Source organism: Saccopteryx bilineata, chromosome 4 (assembly GCF_036850765.1).
Source record: "Saccopteryx bilineata isolate mSacBil1 chromosome 4, mSacBil1_pri_phased_curated, whole genome shotgun sequence".
Lineage (NCBI taxonomy): Eukaryota > Metazoa > Chordata > Mammalia > Chiroptera > Emballonuridae > Saccopteryx > Saccopteryx bilineata.
This window is the reverse complement of record NC_089493.1, coordinates 238,169,974-238,183,730: the sequence shown is the minus strand read 5'-3', so window position 1 is coordinate 238,183,730 and position 13,757 is coordinate 238,169,974. Positions and strand designations below refer to the sequence as shown.

At 39.1% G+C, this 13,757-nt stretch overlaps 1 protein-coding gene across 5 annotated transcripts in view; it reads right to left on the bottom strand.

Annotated features, from left to right (window-relative positions):
- FER (FER tyrosine kinase) overlaps positions 1 to 13,757 on the bottom strand; it is a 503,761-nt gene that overhangs the window by 189,560 nt on the left and 300,444 nt on the right. The window lies entirely within an intron of this gene.

The window sequence follows — 13,757 nt, the reverse complement described above, 5'->3', positions numbered from 1 at the left end:
GGAGTTTTCTGGCTTACAAAGACATATTGTGTAGGAAACCGCTTTTTACCAGGAAGCTTACAGGGCATTTTATAATTTAGGCTAGGCATACAGAGAGATTTTGTAAATACGATTTTTATACTTGTGTGTGATTTGCACCAACTCAGGATAGACAACAGTATTGTATTGTAAAGAGATTCTGTGCTGGGGAGACTTAGGTCCCCCCTCCCCCACCTCTGTGGGAAACGGTAAACACCTAGCCAGGTGTGGGGGGCTAGGGAGAGATAAGGCAAGCCACTTTCCTTTCTCTTCTTTCTTCTTTAATGGACCATTTGCAAAAGCTTATTCTCTGGTACCATGTACGCTCCCTGCCCCATCCTGAAAGCATAGTTAATGCATATACCTCTAGACAAAGGAATAGCAAATAAACACTGAAAAATTTGGAAATGTCTTTTATGAAAAGCAACATTAAAAAAAAAAAAGCAACATTTTTGCTATTGTGTATCCTTGTAAGTTTTGATATATAGGAATATTTTTATAAATCTTATAGACAAGTGTTATAAGCTTGCTAATGAATTGTGTCATCACTCCCCCTTCCCCTTTTCCCAACCTGTGTGTGACCAAAGGTATATAACCTGCCTCAGGTGCTTTGTGCAGCACAAACGATTTGGGTCAGCTATGCCCCGTGTTAGCCATATGCGGCCAGCATATTACATTTCCTCCTTTTAATAAAACTCCTTAAAAGTTCATTTGGACTTGGTGTCTCTAGGTAAACCCAGTGAAATGGTACTTTACAACAAAGAAAAGTGATTGTTTTAAAAATAAAAGCTTTTACTGTGAAACAGATAAATTGAAAAAGGGATACCTTCTGAAAAGAAGTAAGTTAGTAGTGGTATATCAGATTTAGCCTCAAGGTAAGTAAACAAAATTTTAACTGGCACATATAAAATTTGCCAATTAACAGAAGGCAGTGCTGCTACCTCTCATCCAAAACCATCCTCTTTTCATTTAATTATGAACCCAGCTGAGTTGTACTAAACTATGTGAATAATATCTTTGGTATAATCATTATTATTATTTTTCCTATTAAGTGAAAGGCTGGGACAGAGAGACAGACTCCCGCCTGCACCCTGATCAGGATCCACTTGGCAAGCCTCCTGTGATGCTCTGATTGTCTGGCTGCTGCTCCATTGCTCAACAACAAGCTATTTTAGCGCCCCTGGTGAGGCCATGGAGCCATCCTCAGCACCCAGGGCCAACTTTGCTTGAACCATTTGAGTCATGGCTGCAGGAGGGGAAGAAAGTGGTGGGGAGAGGTGGAGAAGCAGATGGTCACATCTCCTGTGTGCCCTGACCAGGAATCAAACCCATGACTTCCATACGCGGGGCTGACACTCGACCACTAAGCCAACTGGCCAGGGCTGGTATAATCATTATCTTTACTAACCCAACCTGCTAAGCATTTTAGTAAGCCTATACCTTGACTCAAATATATCAGCATATAACCTCCAAATCAAGAAGCTCACATCACAGACATCTTCACAATAGTAAACACAATAAAGTAAGTGCTATGTGATCATTATGAAGTGAATAAAAAACACACAGAAGATAATAATCAATTTCTTTTGTATATTTACATATCCACATTTCTCATTTTGCAAAATAAATCAGTATTATTTGTCTCAAAAAATAAATGTTCAAAACTTAAAAACATTACAATAATAATAGTCAAGTAAAGAGAATACAGAACCCTGAATAACAGCTTGGGATATAAAATGAGAGTGGGCACATGTTTAAGATTTATAGTCAGCATAATTACATGAGCACTGGTCCCTGGAGATGAGGAAAGATGCCCCCAAATTAAGTCTGCGTAACTGCACAGATTTTAAGACAATGTCATGGAGCAAGATATAAAATCAGGAAGAAAAGTGAAGGTGTGGGGTCAGGAATGAACATAATGAATCCTCTTTTGTACTGTTTTAATTTGGAACACTCAGAGTCTGGTGTTTACAATTATTATTATTGGTCAAAAGCTTATAAGACTGGTAAGAAAATGGGAACAAAAAACATTGAACGAAGAACAGAAATGGAGAGTCAAAATAGAAAACAAAGTAAGTCTTCAAAAGTTAAGAACTATGGAGACTGTTTAATATCCACACTTTTCCTACGCAAGTGTGGATGCCCCTTTGAAATGTGAGTTTTCTTTTCCTCCCATGCAGACATGGAGTTTCTTCCTCACCTTGAATTGTACTTACTTTGACCAATAGACTGTGGCGGATGTGGTACTGTGTAAGCATAATGCCGATGGCCGAGGCCAGGCAGATCCACATTGAATTCGGACAGATGGTAGAGAAACTGCGAAACAGAAAGCGTTGGGCCATTCCCACTGGGGACAAGCAAACAGTCAGGAGAAACCGCTTCTCAGGTAAACAAACAGCATAAGCACCCCTCACAGTGGCAGGCCAGCCATCTGCCATCCACCCCAGGGCATAAGCACCCATAGCCTTACATAGGCTGTACACACGAGCCACTTCCATGTATTCACATACTAATCAAGCAAAGTGCTTGCAGCCAGTAAACCAGCGGCAAGTCTAATACAGCTGTTTTCCCCACAGTAAGTTATAAAGTCTAGATTCAAGAAACCTTGAAGTTTCTATTTTCATCATTTTAGAACACTACCCTAAGATCATGACGATGTGAAGAAGCCCGGGTTTAAAAACCAGCCACTTAAGCTGTCTCACATGACCCTCCCCTACTTGTCAGGTGACTGCAAACACAGGAAGGAGCCGAGGCCCAATCAGCAAAGCTGCCTGACTAGAACCCACAGAATCATGAATAAAACTGTTTTAAGTAAATTTTTAAGTGGTGTATGACATGGAATAAATAACTTCCACAATAACCAACAGAGGGCTGTATCCTGGAAGAAAAACAAAAAGCAAAGGAGAAGACATTTTCTATAAAAAAGTACTATGAATTTTCAAACAACAGCAGAGGCTCCTGCTGAGGACTGAGAAGAGGTCATGAAGCTAGTAGTAAGCAGTCATCCCAGACACTTGAGAGTTTATTTCAGTAAGGTGGTCACAGTAAAAGAGCAGCCTTTTTTTGATGGTTTCAAATGAGCAGTTGATGAGAAAAACTGACGCTACAAGACAGATTTCTCTGATATGTTACTTTATATAAAAGGAAAGACATGAAGGGGAAGATTACTTGAATGAAAGCTCCAGCCATTATTGTTTAAGATAGGAATGGAGTGGCTGAGGAAAGACTGTTAAGGAAGGAAGGTATTTTATAAAACTAGAAGAAATTGATCTATCAAAGGCCCATGGGAGGTGAGAAGAAATGGAATCAGGTTGATGAGGATCTCAAGTGGATCTCCTATAACAATATACCATGGACTAGGTGGCTGAAAAGAAACACATATTTATTTCTCACAGTTCTGGAGGCATGAGGAGGTATCTGGCATTTGGTGAGAACCTGATTTGTGACAAACACCTTCAGGCTGTATCCTCGCAGGGCAGACAAAGACTGAGCCTCTCTTTTTATATGGACAGTTCTCCCATCATGGAGGCTCCACCCTCATGAGCTCATCTAATCCTAATTACCCCCAAATGACCCTCCTCTTAATATCATCCTATTTGTGGGTAAGGCCATGAACATGCAGTCCATAACAATGAGTTAACCAGAGAAAATGAACTATCAAAGAAACACGTGAGGCCCTGGCCGGTTGGCTCCAGGATAGAGCATCGGCCTGGCATGCAGAAGTCCCAGGTTCGATTCCTGGCCAGGGCACACAGGAGAGGCGCCCATCTGCTTCTCCACCCCTCCCCCTCTCCTTCCTCTCTGTCTCTCTCTTCCCCTCCCGCAGCCGAGGCTCCATTGGAGCAAAGATGGCCCGGGCGCTGGGGATGGCTCTGTGGCCTCTGCCTCAGGCACTAGAATGGCTCTGGTTGCAACAGAGCGACGCCCCGGATGGGCAGAGCATCGCCCCCTGTGGGCGTGCTGGGTGGATCCCAGTCGGGCGCATGCGGGATTCTGTCTTACTGCCTCCCTGTTTCCAGCTTCAGAAAAATACAAAACAAAACAAAACAAAAACAAACAAAAAAAGAACCAGGTGAGGAGAGCGGCTACGAGCCAGTACAAGACAGAAGGGTGGAGGGTAGAACACATGAAAATAATTGCTGGTGGAGCACACAGGAGCTTCTTCTCTGGCTTCTCAGTAGAAGAAGGAAGCAAGATTATCTACTAAGATTGAAGAAACTGACAACAGTTTAAGAGCTTGAGAAAAATGGTAAAGTTTGGAAATAGCTTTATTTAGTCTAATTTCAGAGGACATTTGTATTACAAAATAAAATAAAATAAAAGTATATTTGTTCAAAAAGAAACTTAGATTACAATTCTTCCCTCATCTTTAAAAAAATCACATGTAATAATTCTCTTCCACCACTTCCCTATGTCTACAAACAAACAAAAAAAAAAAATAAAAAACATCTAAGAGAACTTTTCATCATAGGTACACGGTAGACAGAAAAAGCAGTATCTTGCTTATAGCTCAGTGAAAACTCTTCAGTTTTCTTCATTTCACTATCTCATTATGGAAGAGTAGAAAGAACAACTGTTGAACCTTTCCAAGAGTCAAAGTCATCATTTATGAAATGATAGTCAAGAGGGAAGGTGCTCAACTGTTTCACAGCTTGTCTGAGCGAAATCCGGACTTTTCTTGAAATGAAAAACATCGAGGATCCTGAGTTAGCTAACATTGAGTGGCTACTAAAGTTCTGAAGCTATCTCGTGGATATGACTGAACATCTGAACCAGCTCAATGTGAAAATGCAAGGCATTGGAAATACAATCTTATCCCTTCAACAAGCAGTGTTTGCATTTGAAAACAAGCTGGAACTCTTCATCTCTGACATTGAAATAGGTCGTTTACTACACTTTGAAAAACTGGGAGAGTTTAAAGATGCATGCACAGCAAGTGACCCTGCTCAACATCTTGATCTCCAGCAGCTAGTGGGCTTCACATCTAATCTCCTGCAGTCATTCAAAGCGCGCTTTGGAGAATTTCGTGAGCTCATCTTTTTAAGTTCATCACCCATCCACACGTGTGTGCAGTGGACAGCGCGGACCTCAGTTACATCCCCAATGTCTCCGTCAGAGATTTTGACCTACAAGCTGCTGACCTGAGGCCTCAGACATGTGGGTGAATAAGTTCAAGTCACTTAATGAAGATTTGGAAAGACTTACACGACAGCAAGCAGAGTTGGCGAGCAAACACAAGTGGAGAGAAATGAAAAAACTTCAACCCACGGACCAGCTGATTGTCAAAACTAGGAACGCACTTCCCGTCACATACCACACACTGCAGTATGTGAGTGTTGCTGTACTGACAATGTTTGGCTCTACGTATGCATGTGAGCAGTCTTTCTCACATCTAAAGAATGTAAAGACCAACCTATGATCACGTTTAATGGATGGAAGTCTTAACGCCTGTATGAAGCTTAACCTCATCACGTATCAACCAGACTACAAAGCCATCAGCAAAACCATGCAGCACCAGAAGTCACATTAATGGTAAAAAGTACTTTATTCATCATTGGTTAGCAACAGCATAATAACGTTATAAAAAAGAATTCAGAGACTTATTGTACTTTAAAAGTGTCGGTCTTACATAAAATGCATACATTTACTTGTATTTAGTGTTAAACATATTGTATGGCTCTCACGGAATTACATTTTAAAATACGTTGCGTTCATGGCTCTCTCAGCCAAAATGGTTCTCAATCCCTAGTATAACTGAATGAATACTAGTTGAAAATGAGAACAATTTCAAAGTATGTATCATATGATTTTCATTCAGTTAATTGTGTTAAAAATGGTTTCCCTAAAAACCTGAATTCATCTTAAGTTATACTCTGGTTGAGGGGAAAAATATTTAGTTAAGACAGAATAATTTATTCATTGATTCTTATAATAACTGATATTTTCTAGACACGTTGCAATGAAAAAGAATTTAGAAAGCAGAAGAAATAGCTTTTGCTCTTAAAGCATTTCAGCTGAAGGAATGTTTAAACTGTTTGCTATGCTTTCATTTGTGTGAAGGAACATGTGACTAAAATAAGTTTTTCCTGAAGGGAGTCCCTAGCTTTCTTTTGAAGTCCTCTGTCTAGATCAGAATTCTTTTCCAATCAGCTTAGCAGTATTCTCAAATATTGGAACTTATATCTTGTGCATGTGTATAGGTTTGTGTGTGTGTGAGTATATACAAATGCAGAAATCTCCCACAAAGAAATGATATATATATCATGCCCCATGAAAATAAAATACCAACCATTAACATACTGCAATACTGCATATATATTTGTCATACAAGTAGATATGAATGAATACACACGCACACACAAATAGTTATTTCCTATTTGCCATTTGCCTCCCTCTCCAACCGATTCTATTCTCTGACCCTTCTGCTTTGCTCTGTACCTCAGGAAGCTGAGGTCATTTTAAGGAGAGCTGATGGACTTACCATTAGATTCTAGTAGGAGATCCAAGGGTAAAAGCACAGACACCTGGGTGTTTCTTTCCCACTATTCTCTGGCTTGGTGCTGTGTTTTATGTGGTTGTAACATCTTTTCAGGATTAATGCTTCTGCTGGAGAGTTCCATGAAAAAAATACCAGCACATACTGGGCTCTGGTAACTATTTCTGCCTTCTGTCCCTTTATTGCTAGGAACAGTAATGACTTGTCACTATGTTTGTTTCTGGGAAACTAACCCTTCCTAGTTTTCTCCCTTAATCCTACCCATGCTTCCATTAGTAGTTCCTTTATTTTAAAAATATTTTCAAGCAAGCCATCTGTGTTGAATTCTGTTTTCTACCCAGCCTTCACATACACACACTCAAATAGACAAACATACAGCATTTATACATATGCAATATAATAATCAAATATATAAAGATACCAAACACTAAATTCCAAATAAAACTAATCACCTAAAATAAAATGGCCTCAATACTAATTACTTCACAAAGTTCAAAATCAGACAGACTGAACCAATGTACTTTTCATTTTTCATGACTCTAAAACATGTTTGTGTCTGACAGAAAATACTGCAGAAAATGACAACATGACCATACTTTGCAATATAAATTTTAAAATATTTTAAAGCAAATTTCTAATCATGTTGTAAATAATGATTAATGGCCTGTTTGGTCAGTTAACAGCATACAATGAGAAAGTTACCATGACATTAACTAATGCAAAAACATTTTAATAAGCTTTATAACATTATATTATGTGAATTTATAATCATTTACTGTTCCTTTTTGTACACTTTGGATTATTTCCAAATTTTTACTATTGTTTTCAATGCTTTAGTGAAGATTCCTAAATTTCTAATATGTCTTTGGAATACATTCCTAGAAGTAAGGTTATTGGGAAAAAAGAAATATAAGAATTTCAAAACTACTCATGAATGATATCCAGTAATAAAATTCTGTGATTATGGAAATGCTCTATATCTGCTGCATACAATTTGTAGTCATTAGCCACATGGGTCTATTGAACTTATAATGTGGTGAATGAGACTGAGAAAATATTTCATGTAAACAGCCTATGTGGCCAGTGGCTATTTAGTACAGCACAGCGTAGTCTACCTCATGCCAAACTGTCATCAAGAAAAGTTGTAGTGCCTGACCTGTGGTGGCGCAGTGGATAAAAGCGTCGACCTGAAATACTGAGGTCGCCGGTTCAAAACCCTGGGCTTGCCCAGTCAAGGCACACATGGGAGTGGAAGCTTCCTGCTCCTCCCCTCCTTCTCTCTCTCTCTCTCTCTCTCTCTCTCTCCCCCCCCCTCTAAAATGAATAAAAAACAAAAACAAAAAAAACAATATTTAAAAAAAAGAAAAGTTGTAGTAATTCACACTTTCATCAGCAGAGAATAAATACTCATTTCCTTATCTCTTCATGAACAATGGCATTTATTATTTTCCAATATTTGTCAATTTGATAGGAAAAGACAAGAGTGTAATTGCTTTTTAAATTTATAATTCTTTGAATGCTTGATTTAATATTTCGTGTTTTCTATTCGTTTTTCTTTTGTGAATTAAGTTGTCTTTGCCCATTTTTCGTCTAGACAGTGACTTTCTTTTTCTTTGAATAACTGCACTCTACATATTAAATAAATTAGTATCCGCCAAGTCTGTTGCAAATAATTTTAAGTTCTGTTTATGATAATTTTTGATATACAGAAGTTTTACATTTTAATGCAAATATATTGATCTTATGTTTGTGTTTGTATCCCAAGGCAATTTAGATAAAATCTCAAATCAACTTACACATAATTTATTTATTCATCTTTGTGAAAACAAAGGGTCGAGAGGAAACAGCGAATTCATACCTTAAGACACTTCCTCTGCCTCAAACACATAGCAATGACAGAAAAAATATAAAAAGAAATAATCAAAAAAGCTGTGCTGAATTAAGAAACAAAACACATAAATACTTAAAAAACAACAGACACAGCAATGAGTAGAAGGCTGCCGGAAACTGGCTGTGCTTCTGTGTCTGGAACAAGAAGTTACAGCAAAGGGTTTCCTCGCACTCAGTAAAAGGAACTAAAAGTCAATCCATGACCCCAGCTTGAAACAGCAAACATACAATTTATAGAAGTGGAAACCAGGAGAGCCAATACATATAGGAAAAGAAGGTTAATTTCTCTAGTAATATGGGGATACAATTTAAACTTTATCTTCAGGATAGCAAAAAATAACAAGTACATATGGTAAAGATGTAGGGAGATAAAAGCTCGTTTGCATACTGACAGGAATATAAATTAGCAAAAACACTCAGCAACACCTAACAAAACTAAGGATGTGCACATTTCTTTATCTTGCTGCTCTGCTTCCAGGTATAAATAATAGAAGAAACTCTCACACTTATCTCACAGGAAACTTTTTTTTTTTTTTTTCTGAAGTTGGAAACAGGGAGGCAGTCAGACAGACTCCTGCATGCGCCCGACCGGGATCCACCCGGCACGCCCACCAGGGGGCGATGCTCTGCCCATCTGGGGCGTTGCTCTGTTGCAACCAGAGCCATTCTAGTGCCTGAGGCAGAGGCCATGGAGCTATCCTCAGTGCCCGGGCAAACTTTGCTCCAATGAAGCCTTGGCTGCGGGAGGGGAAGAGAGAGACAGAGAGGGAGGAGAGGGGGAGAGGTGGAGATGCAGATGGGCGCTTCTCCTGTGTGCCCTGGCCGGGAATCGAACCCGGGATTCCTACACGCCAAGCCGATGCTCTACCACTGAGCCAACCGGCCAGGGCCACAGGATGCTCTTTATGCATTGTTTGTGTTAGTGAAAATTAAGAGTAAAACATCAAAATATTCATTAACAGGAAAATTTATGAATTGTGTTAGATCCATAACATTTACACTAATTTAAAAATTAAAGCCAGTTGAAATAAATAAACCACAGTATGGACAAACAGAATTTTATAAAATGTTGAGTACAAAAATCAAGTAGCAGAATAAGTTCTATGAAAATTGAAAAACATGTAACAAATACAAAACGTACCAAAAAGTACTGCATGAGGCCAGTACAAATAGCATAGTACAGTTATAGAATACAGATGAAAGGAAGAATAAATCAGAGAAGCGGGCAGCACTAGTACGAGTAGAAACAAGGAATAGAATGAGGAGGGCTTCAGTTTCATCCATATCGCTTCCACTGTTACTTCTGAAAAACTTCAAGTATGGAAAAATGTTGGAAAAAAATTAAACGGAGTTTGAATATGGGTGTCTACTATTTAATTCTCTGTATTTTCTCATATTTAAAATAATTTATATTATTAAACAAACTAACAAAAAGAAAACCTGAAAAGAATTCCTTAGAATCCTTTCAATAAATAAATAAATAAATCACTTAAAAAGTAATTTGAGTGGTAACTTCAGTAACAAACAAGATGGAGTAATCCCACTACCATCAATCTATCCTACTGATTATAACTAAAACTCTGGGGAAAATGCAAAAGACAATTACCTAAAGAAAATGAAAAGATAAAAAAGGCAGGCAGACTGGAGAGGAGATGCAAAGCTTACACAGACGCAGAGCAAGGATGAGTTTCCTCATTTATTTTTTCTTTATTGTCTCTTGACTCTGACCCAAAGGAGAACTCACAGGAGCAAAGCACAGCAGGATAGGGCACAAAAACCTGCTCTCTGGCCAGGAGACCAGGTACGTGTGCCTCAATTACAAGGCAGTGAGGGAGAGGGACTCTCTTCCTCTCTTTTCCCTCATTCTCTCCTAGCCCCTCTGATCCTGAAAGTGGCTGCAGCCACAGCCGCCAGGTGGCAGCAGTGAGGGAGGCATGGAAAACCCCACAATGAAAGAGGAGAAAGGCAACTACTGGTCCCAAAAGTGCTGGGGAAACCTTTGTGTTTTTTCTCTTGCTTTTCTCTCACCCTTTACCCCAACTGGAACCCTGGGCAAGAGGAACTGCTCAGAAGTCAGAACTGTTGAAACTCTGAGAGAAACTCCCTCTATATTCCTGGAATACATGGAGAAAAAGTGGAAATAGAGAGTATTGTGGACATCTTGAAGAGGAGAGAACTGGAGATGACCTATAATTTTGTGTATGACATAACACAATGTTAGAAGGCATCTGTCCATGACATTTCTACAAATTCTGGACTATTTTCTAAGGGTGTTTATACAGCAGAAATCTCAGAGGCTGGGACAGAGTCTTCCCTCAATGACTGTGGGCAAGGAAAACTGATGGAAAGTTCATGCTGCCCTCTGTGCCACGCGTCCAGACCGTTGCATCCATTTAAGCTAGCTGTTTCTTTCCCAAATAGTGTATGGAAGTGTGACAAACAATCCTAGAAACGTCCCAGCATGCTGCTCTGAGGAACTGCTTGACCACTTGAAACACAAGTGCCAGGCTCACCTCAAGCTGTGCACGCTCTATGACTCCACTTATGTGACATTCTGGAAACAACAAAATGATAGAGACAGAAAGCGGGTCAGCGGTTGCCAGGGGCTAAGGGGAGAGGCTGACTACACAAAGGGAGCATAAGAAAACTTCACGGGTTGAAGAAACAGTCCTGGATCTTGATTGTGATTGTGGTCACATGACTCAAAATAGTTGTCAAAACCCAGAGCACTGTTTACTAAAAAGTGTGAATTTTACTGTACATGACTTTTAAAATAGTAGATATAAGAAAACAATTCATTTGAAAAGCAATTTAGAAGTTCGCATTCACTTAAAAACCTGAAACATTCATGTATAAAATGATATACTACATAGATTAGTTAATATAGAATATGAAAATATTAATAAGTTAATATTAGCTGGAACTTCACAGATTTAGAATATGCTTGTGATTTCTTATTTCTACTTCCAGACCAGAAGCTAATAGATAGTATTATTCCTATTGTCCTTTTCTTTCGGGTGTTAAATACAAAACAAAAACCCTGATTTCCATTATCTAAGTTATATATCTTACCTTACTTTGGAATTTTGATCTTAACCTTTCACTCTGTTACTTTTTTTTCTTTGTATTTTTCCGAAGTTAGAAGCGGGGAGGCAGTCAGACAGACTCCCGCATGCACCGGACCTGGATCCACCTGGCATGCCCACCAGGGGGCAATGCTCTGCCCATCTGGGGCGTTGCTCTGCTGCAGCCAGAGCCATTCTAGCACCTGAGGCAGAACCCATGGAGCCTCAGTGCCCGGGCCAAGGTTGCTCCAATGGAACCTTGGCTGCAGGAGGAGAAGAAATAGAGAGAAAGGAGAGGGAGAAGGGTGGAGGAGCAGATGGCTGCTTCTCCTGTGTGCCCTGGCTGGGAATCGAACTCGGGACCTCCACATGCCAGGCTGACGCTCTACTGCTGAGCCAACCGGCCAGGGTCTGTTACTTTCTATTTTTTTTTTTTTTCATTTTTCTGAAGCTGGAAACAGGGAGAGACAGTCAGACAGACTCCCGCATGCGCCCGACCGGAATCCACCCGGCACGCCCACCAGGGGCGACGCTCTGCCCACCAGGGGGCAATGCTCTGCCCATCCTGGGCGTCGCCATGTTGCGACCAGAGCTACTCTAGCGCCTGAGGCAGAGGCCACAGAGCCATCCCCAGCGCCCGGGCCATCTTTGCTCCAATGGAGCCTTGGCTGTGGGAGGGGAAGAGAGAGAGAGGAAAGCGCAGCGGAGGGGTGGAGAAGCAAATGGGCGCTTCTCCTGTGTGCCCTGGCCGGGAATCGAACCTGGGTCCTCCTCACGCTAGGCCGACGCTCTACCGCTGACCCAACCGGCCAGGGCCTCTGTTACTTTCTATTTTAATGGAGACTATATTTTACTCCTTAAGGATTTTGGTATTTCTTTCAGCTCAGTAAGATTGTTTCCAGTTAGTTTTACCTCAGCTTGTATTATTTATTTTATTTATTATAACTATTTCTTAATGTTCATTAAGCATCATCACAACGTATAGGGTACAAAATGATATTTAAATGTCAAATATCAAACTCAAAGTTTCTGTCTTTCATTCACCTTCAAAACTGTCTCAAGTTTGATATTAAGCTTTTGATATAGACATATAGGGTTGGTTTTGTGCCATATATATATATATATTTTTTTTTTTTTTAAGATTTATTTATTTTAGAGAGAGAAAGGTGGGGCGGGGGGGGGGGCAGCAGGAAGCATCAACTCATATGATAGTTACTTCCCGTATATGCCTTGGCCAGGCAAGCCCATGGCTTTGAACCGGCAGTCTCAGCATTCCCCAGCTCAGTATTTTATCCATTGTACCACCACAGGTCAGTTTATTTCATTCAACAATTTAATATCAGAGGAACTTTCTCAACCTGAATTTGGGATATAGGAAGAGGAAAAGGAACTAGAATTTTTCAGCCTATGAAAAAGAATACTTTGAGATGATTTAATATATTGATATTTCTGTGGCTAAGCTATATAGCTTGAGGGCTTGAAATTCCTAAGAAAGAATACCAAGTGTAAGAAAAAGAAAATCAGAACTTAATGAATAAATAAAAATAAATAAGGGAAGCAATCATTCATTTCTTTGAGGTTACAAATTTTGTATGTAAAATAAATAGTCCAAAAAATCATAGATAATGCTTAAAACAAAAGAGATCAAAGTGGGTCTGCTTTATATTTCTATTACCTCTATATATTTTGATTAAATTTTAAAGCCTCACATATAGATGACCAAACCAATAATTTTTAGTTAATTTGAGTTTTTAAGTTTGTTTGTTTCAGAGGAAATATAATAACAAAAAGAATGTGCTAACTGACCTCAGATTTTTCAAAGTATTCAGTAAGCTCATAAATGCCAATGTTTCATTGAATTCGCAGATATAATATTTGTTTAGAATTTAATATTTCTTAATTATTTTCACTTATTTATTTGTAATATAAGCTAACTAGACTCAAATATTATTGTAAAAGAAAGTTTGGTGATGTTTGTTGCTCTATATAAAGGAATCCAAAAAGAAAAACATCAGTATTATCAACACTTCATGGACCCCCCATAATATTTTCCAATAATCACTAGTTCTGATTTTTTCCCTCTTATTAACAACACAATGAGTTGCTTTAAGATTCCAGCTTTGTTCCATATGAAGACTATTTTCCTTAGGATTCCTGGTAATGAGATTAAGATGTCAAAAAGTAGGACACTTTTATTATTGTATGCTGTGAAGATGCCCTGCACTGGTTTTTAAAAAGAATTGTTAAAAACATTTAAAATAAAACCTATTTATACCTTTATCTTTTTT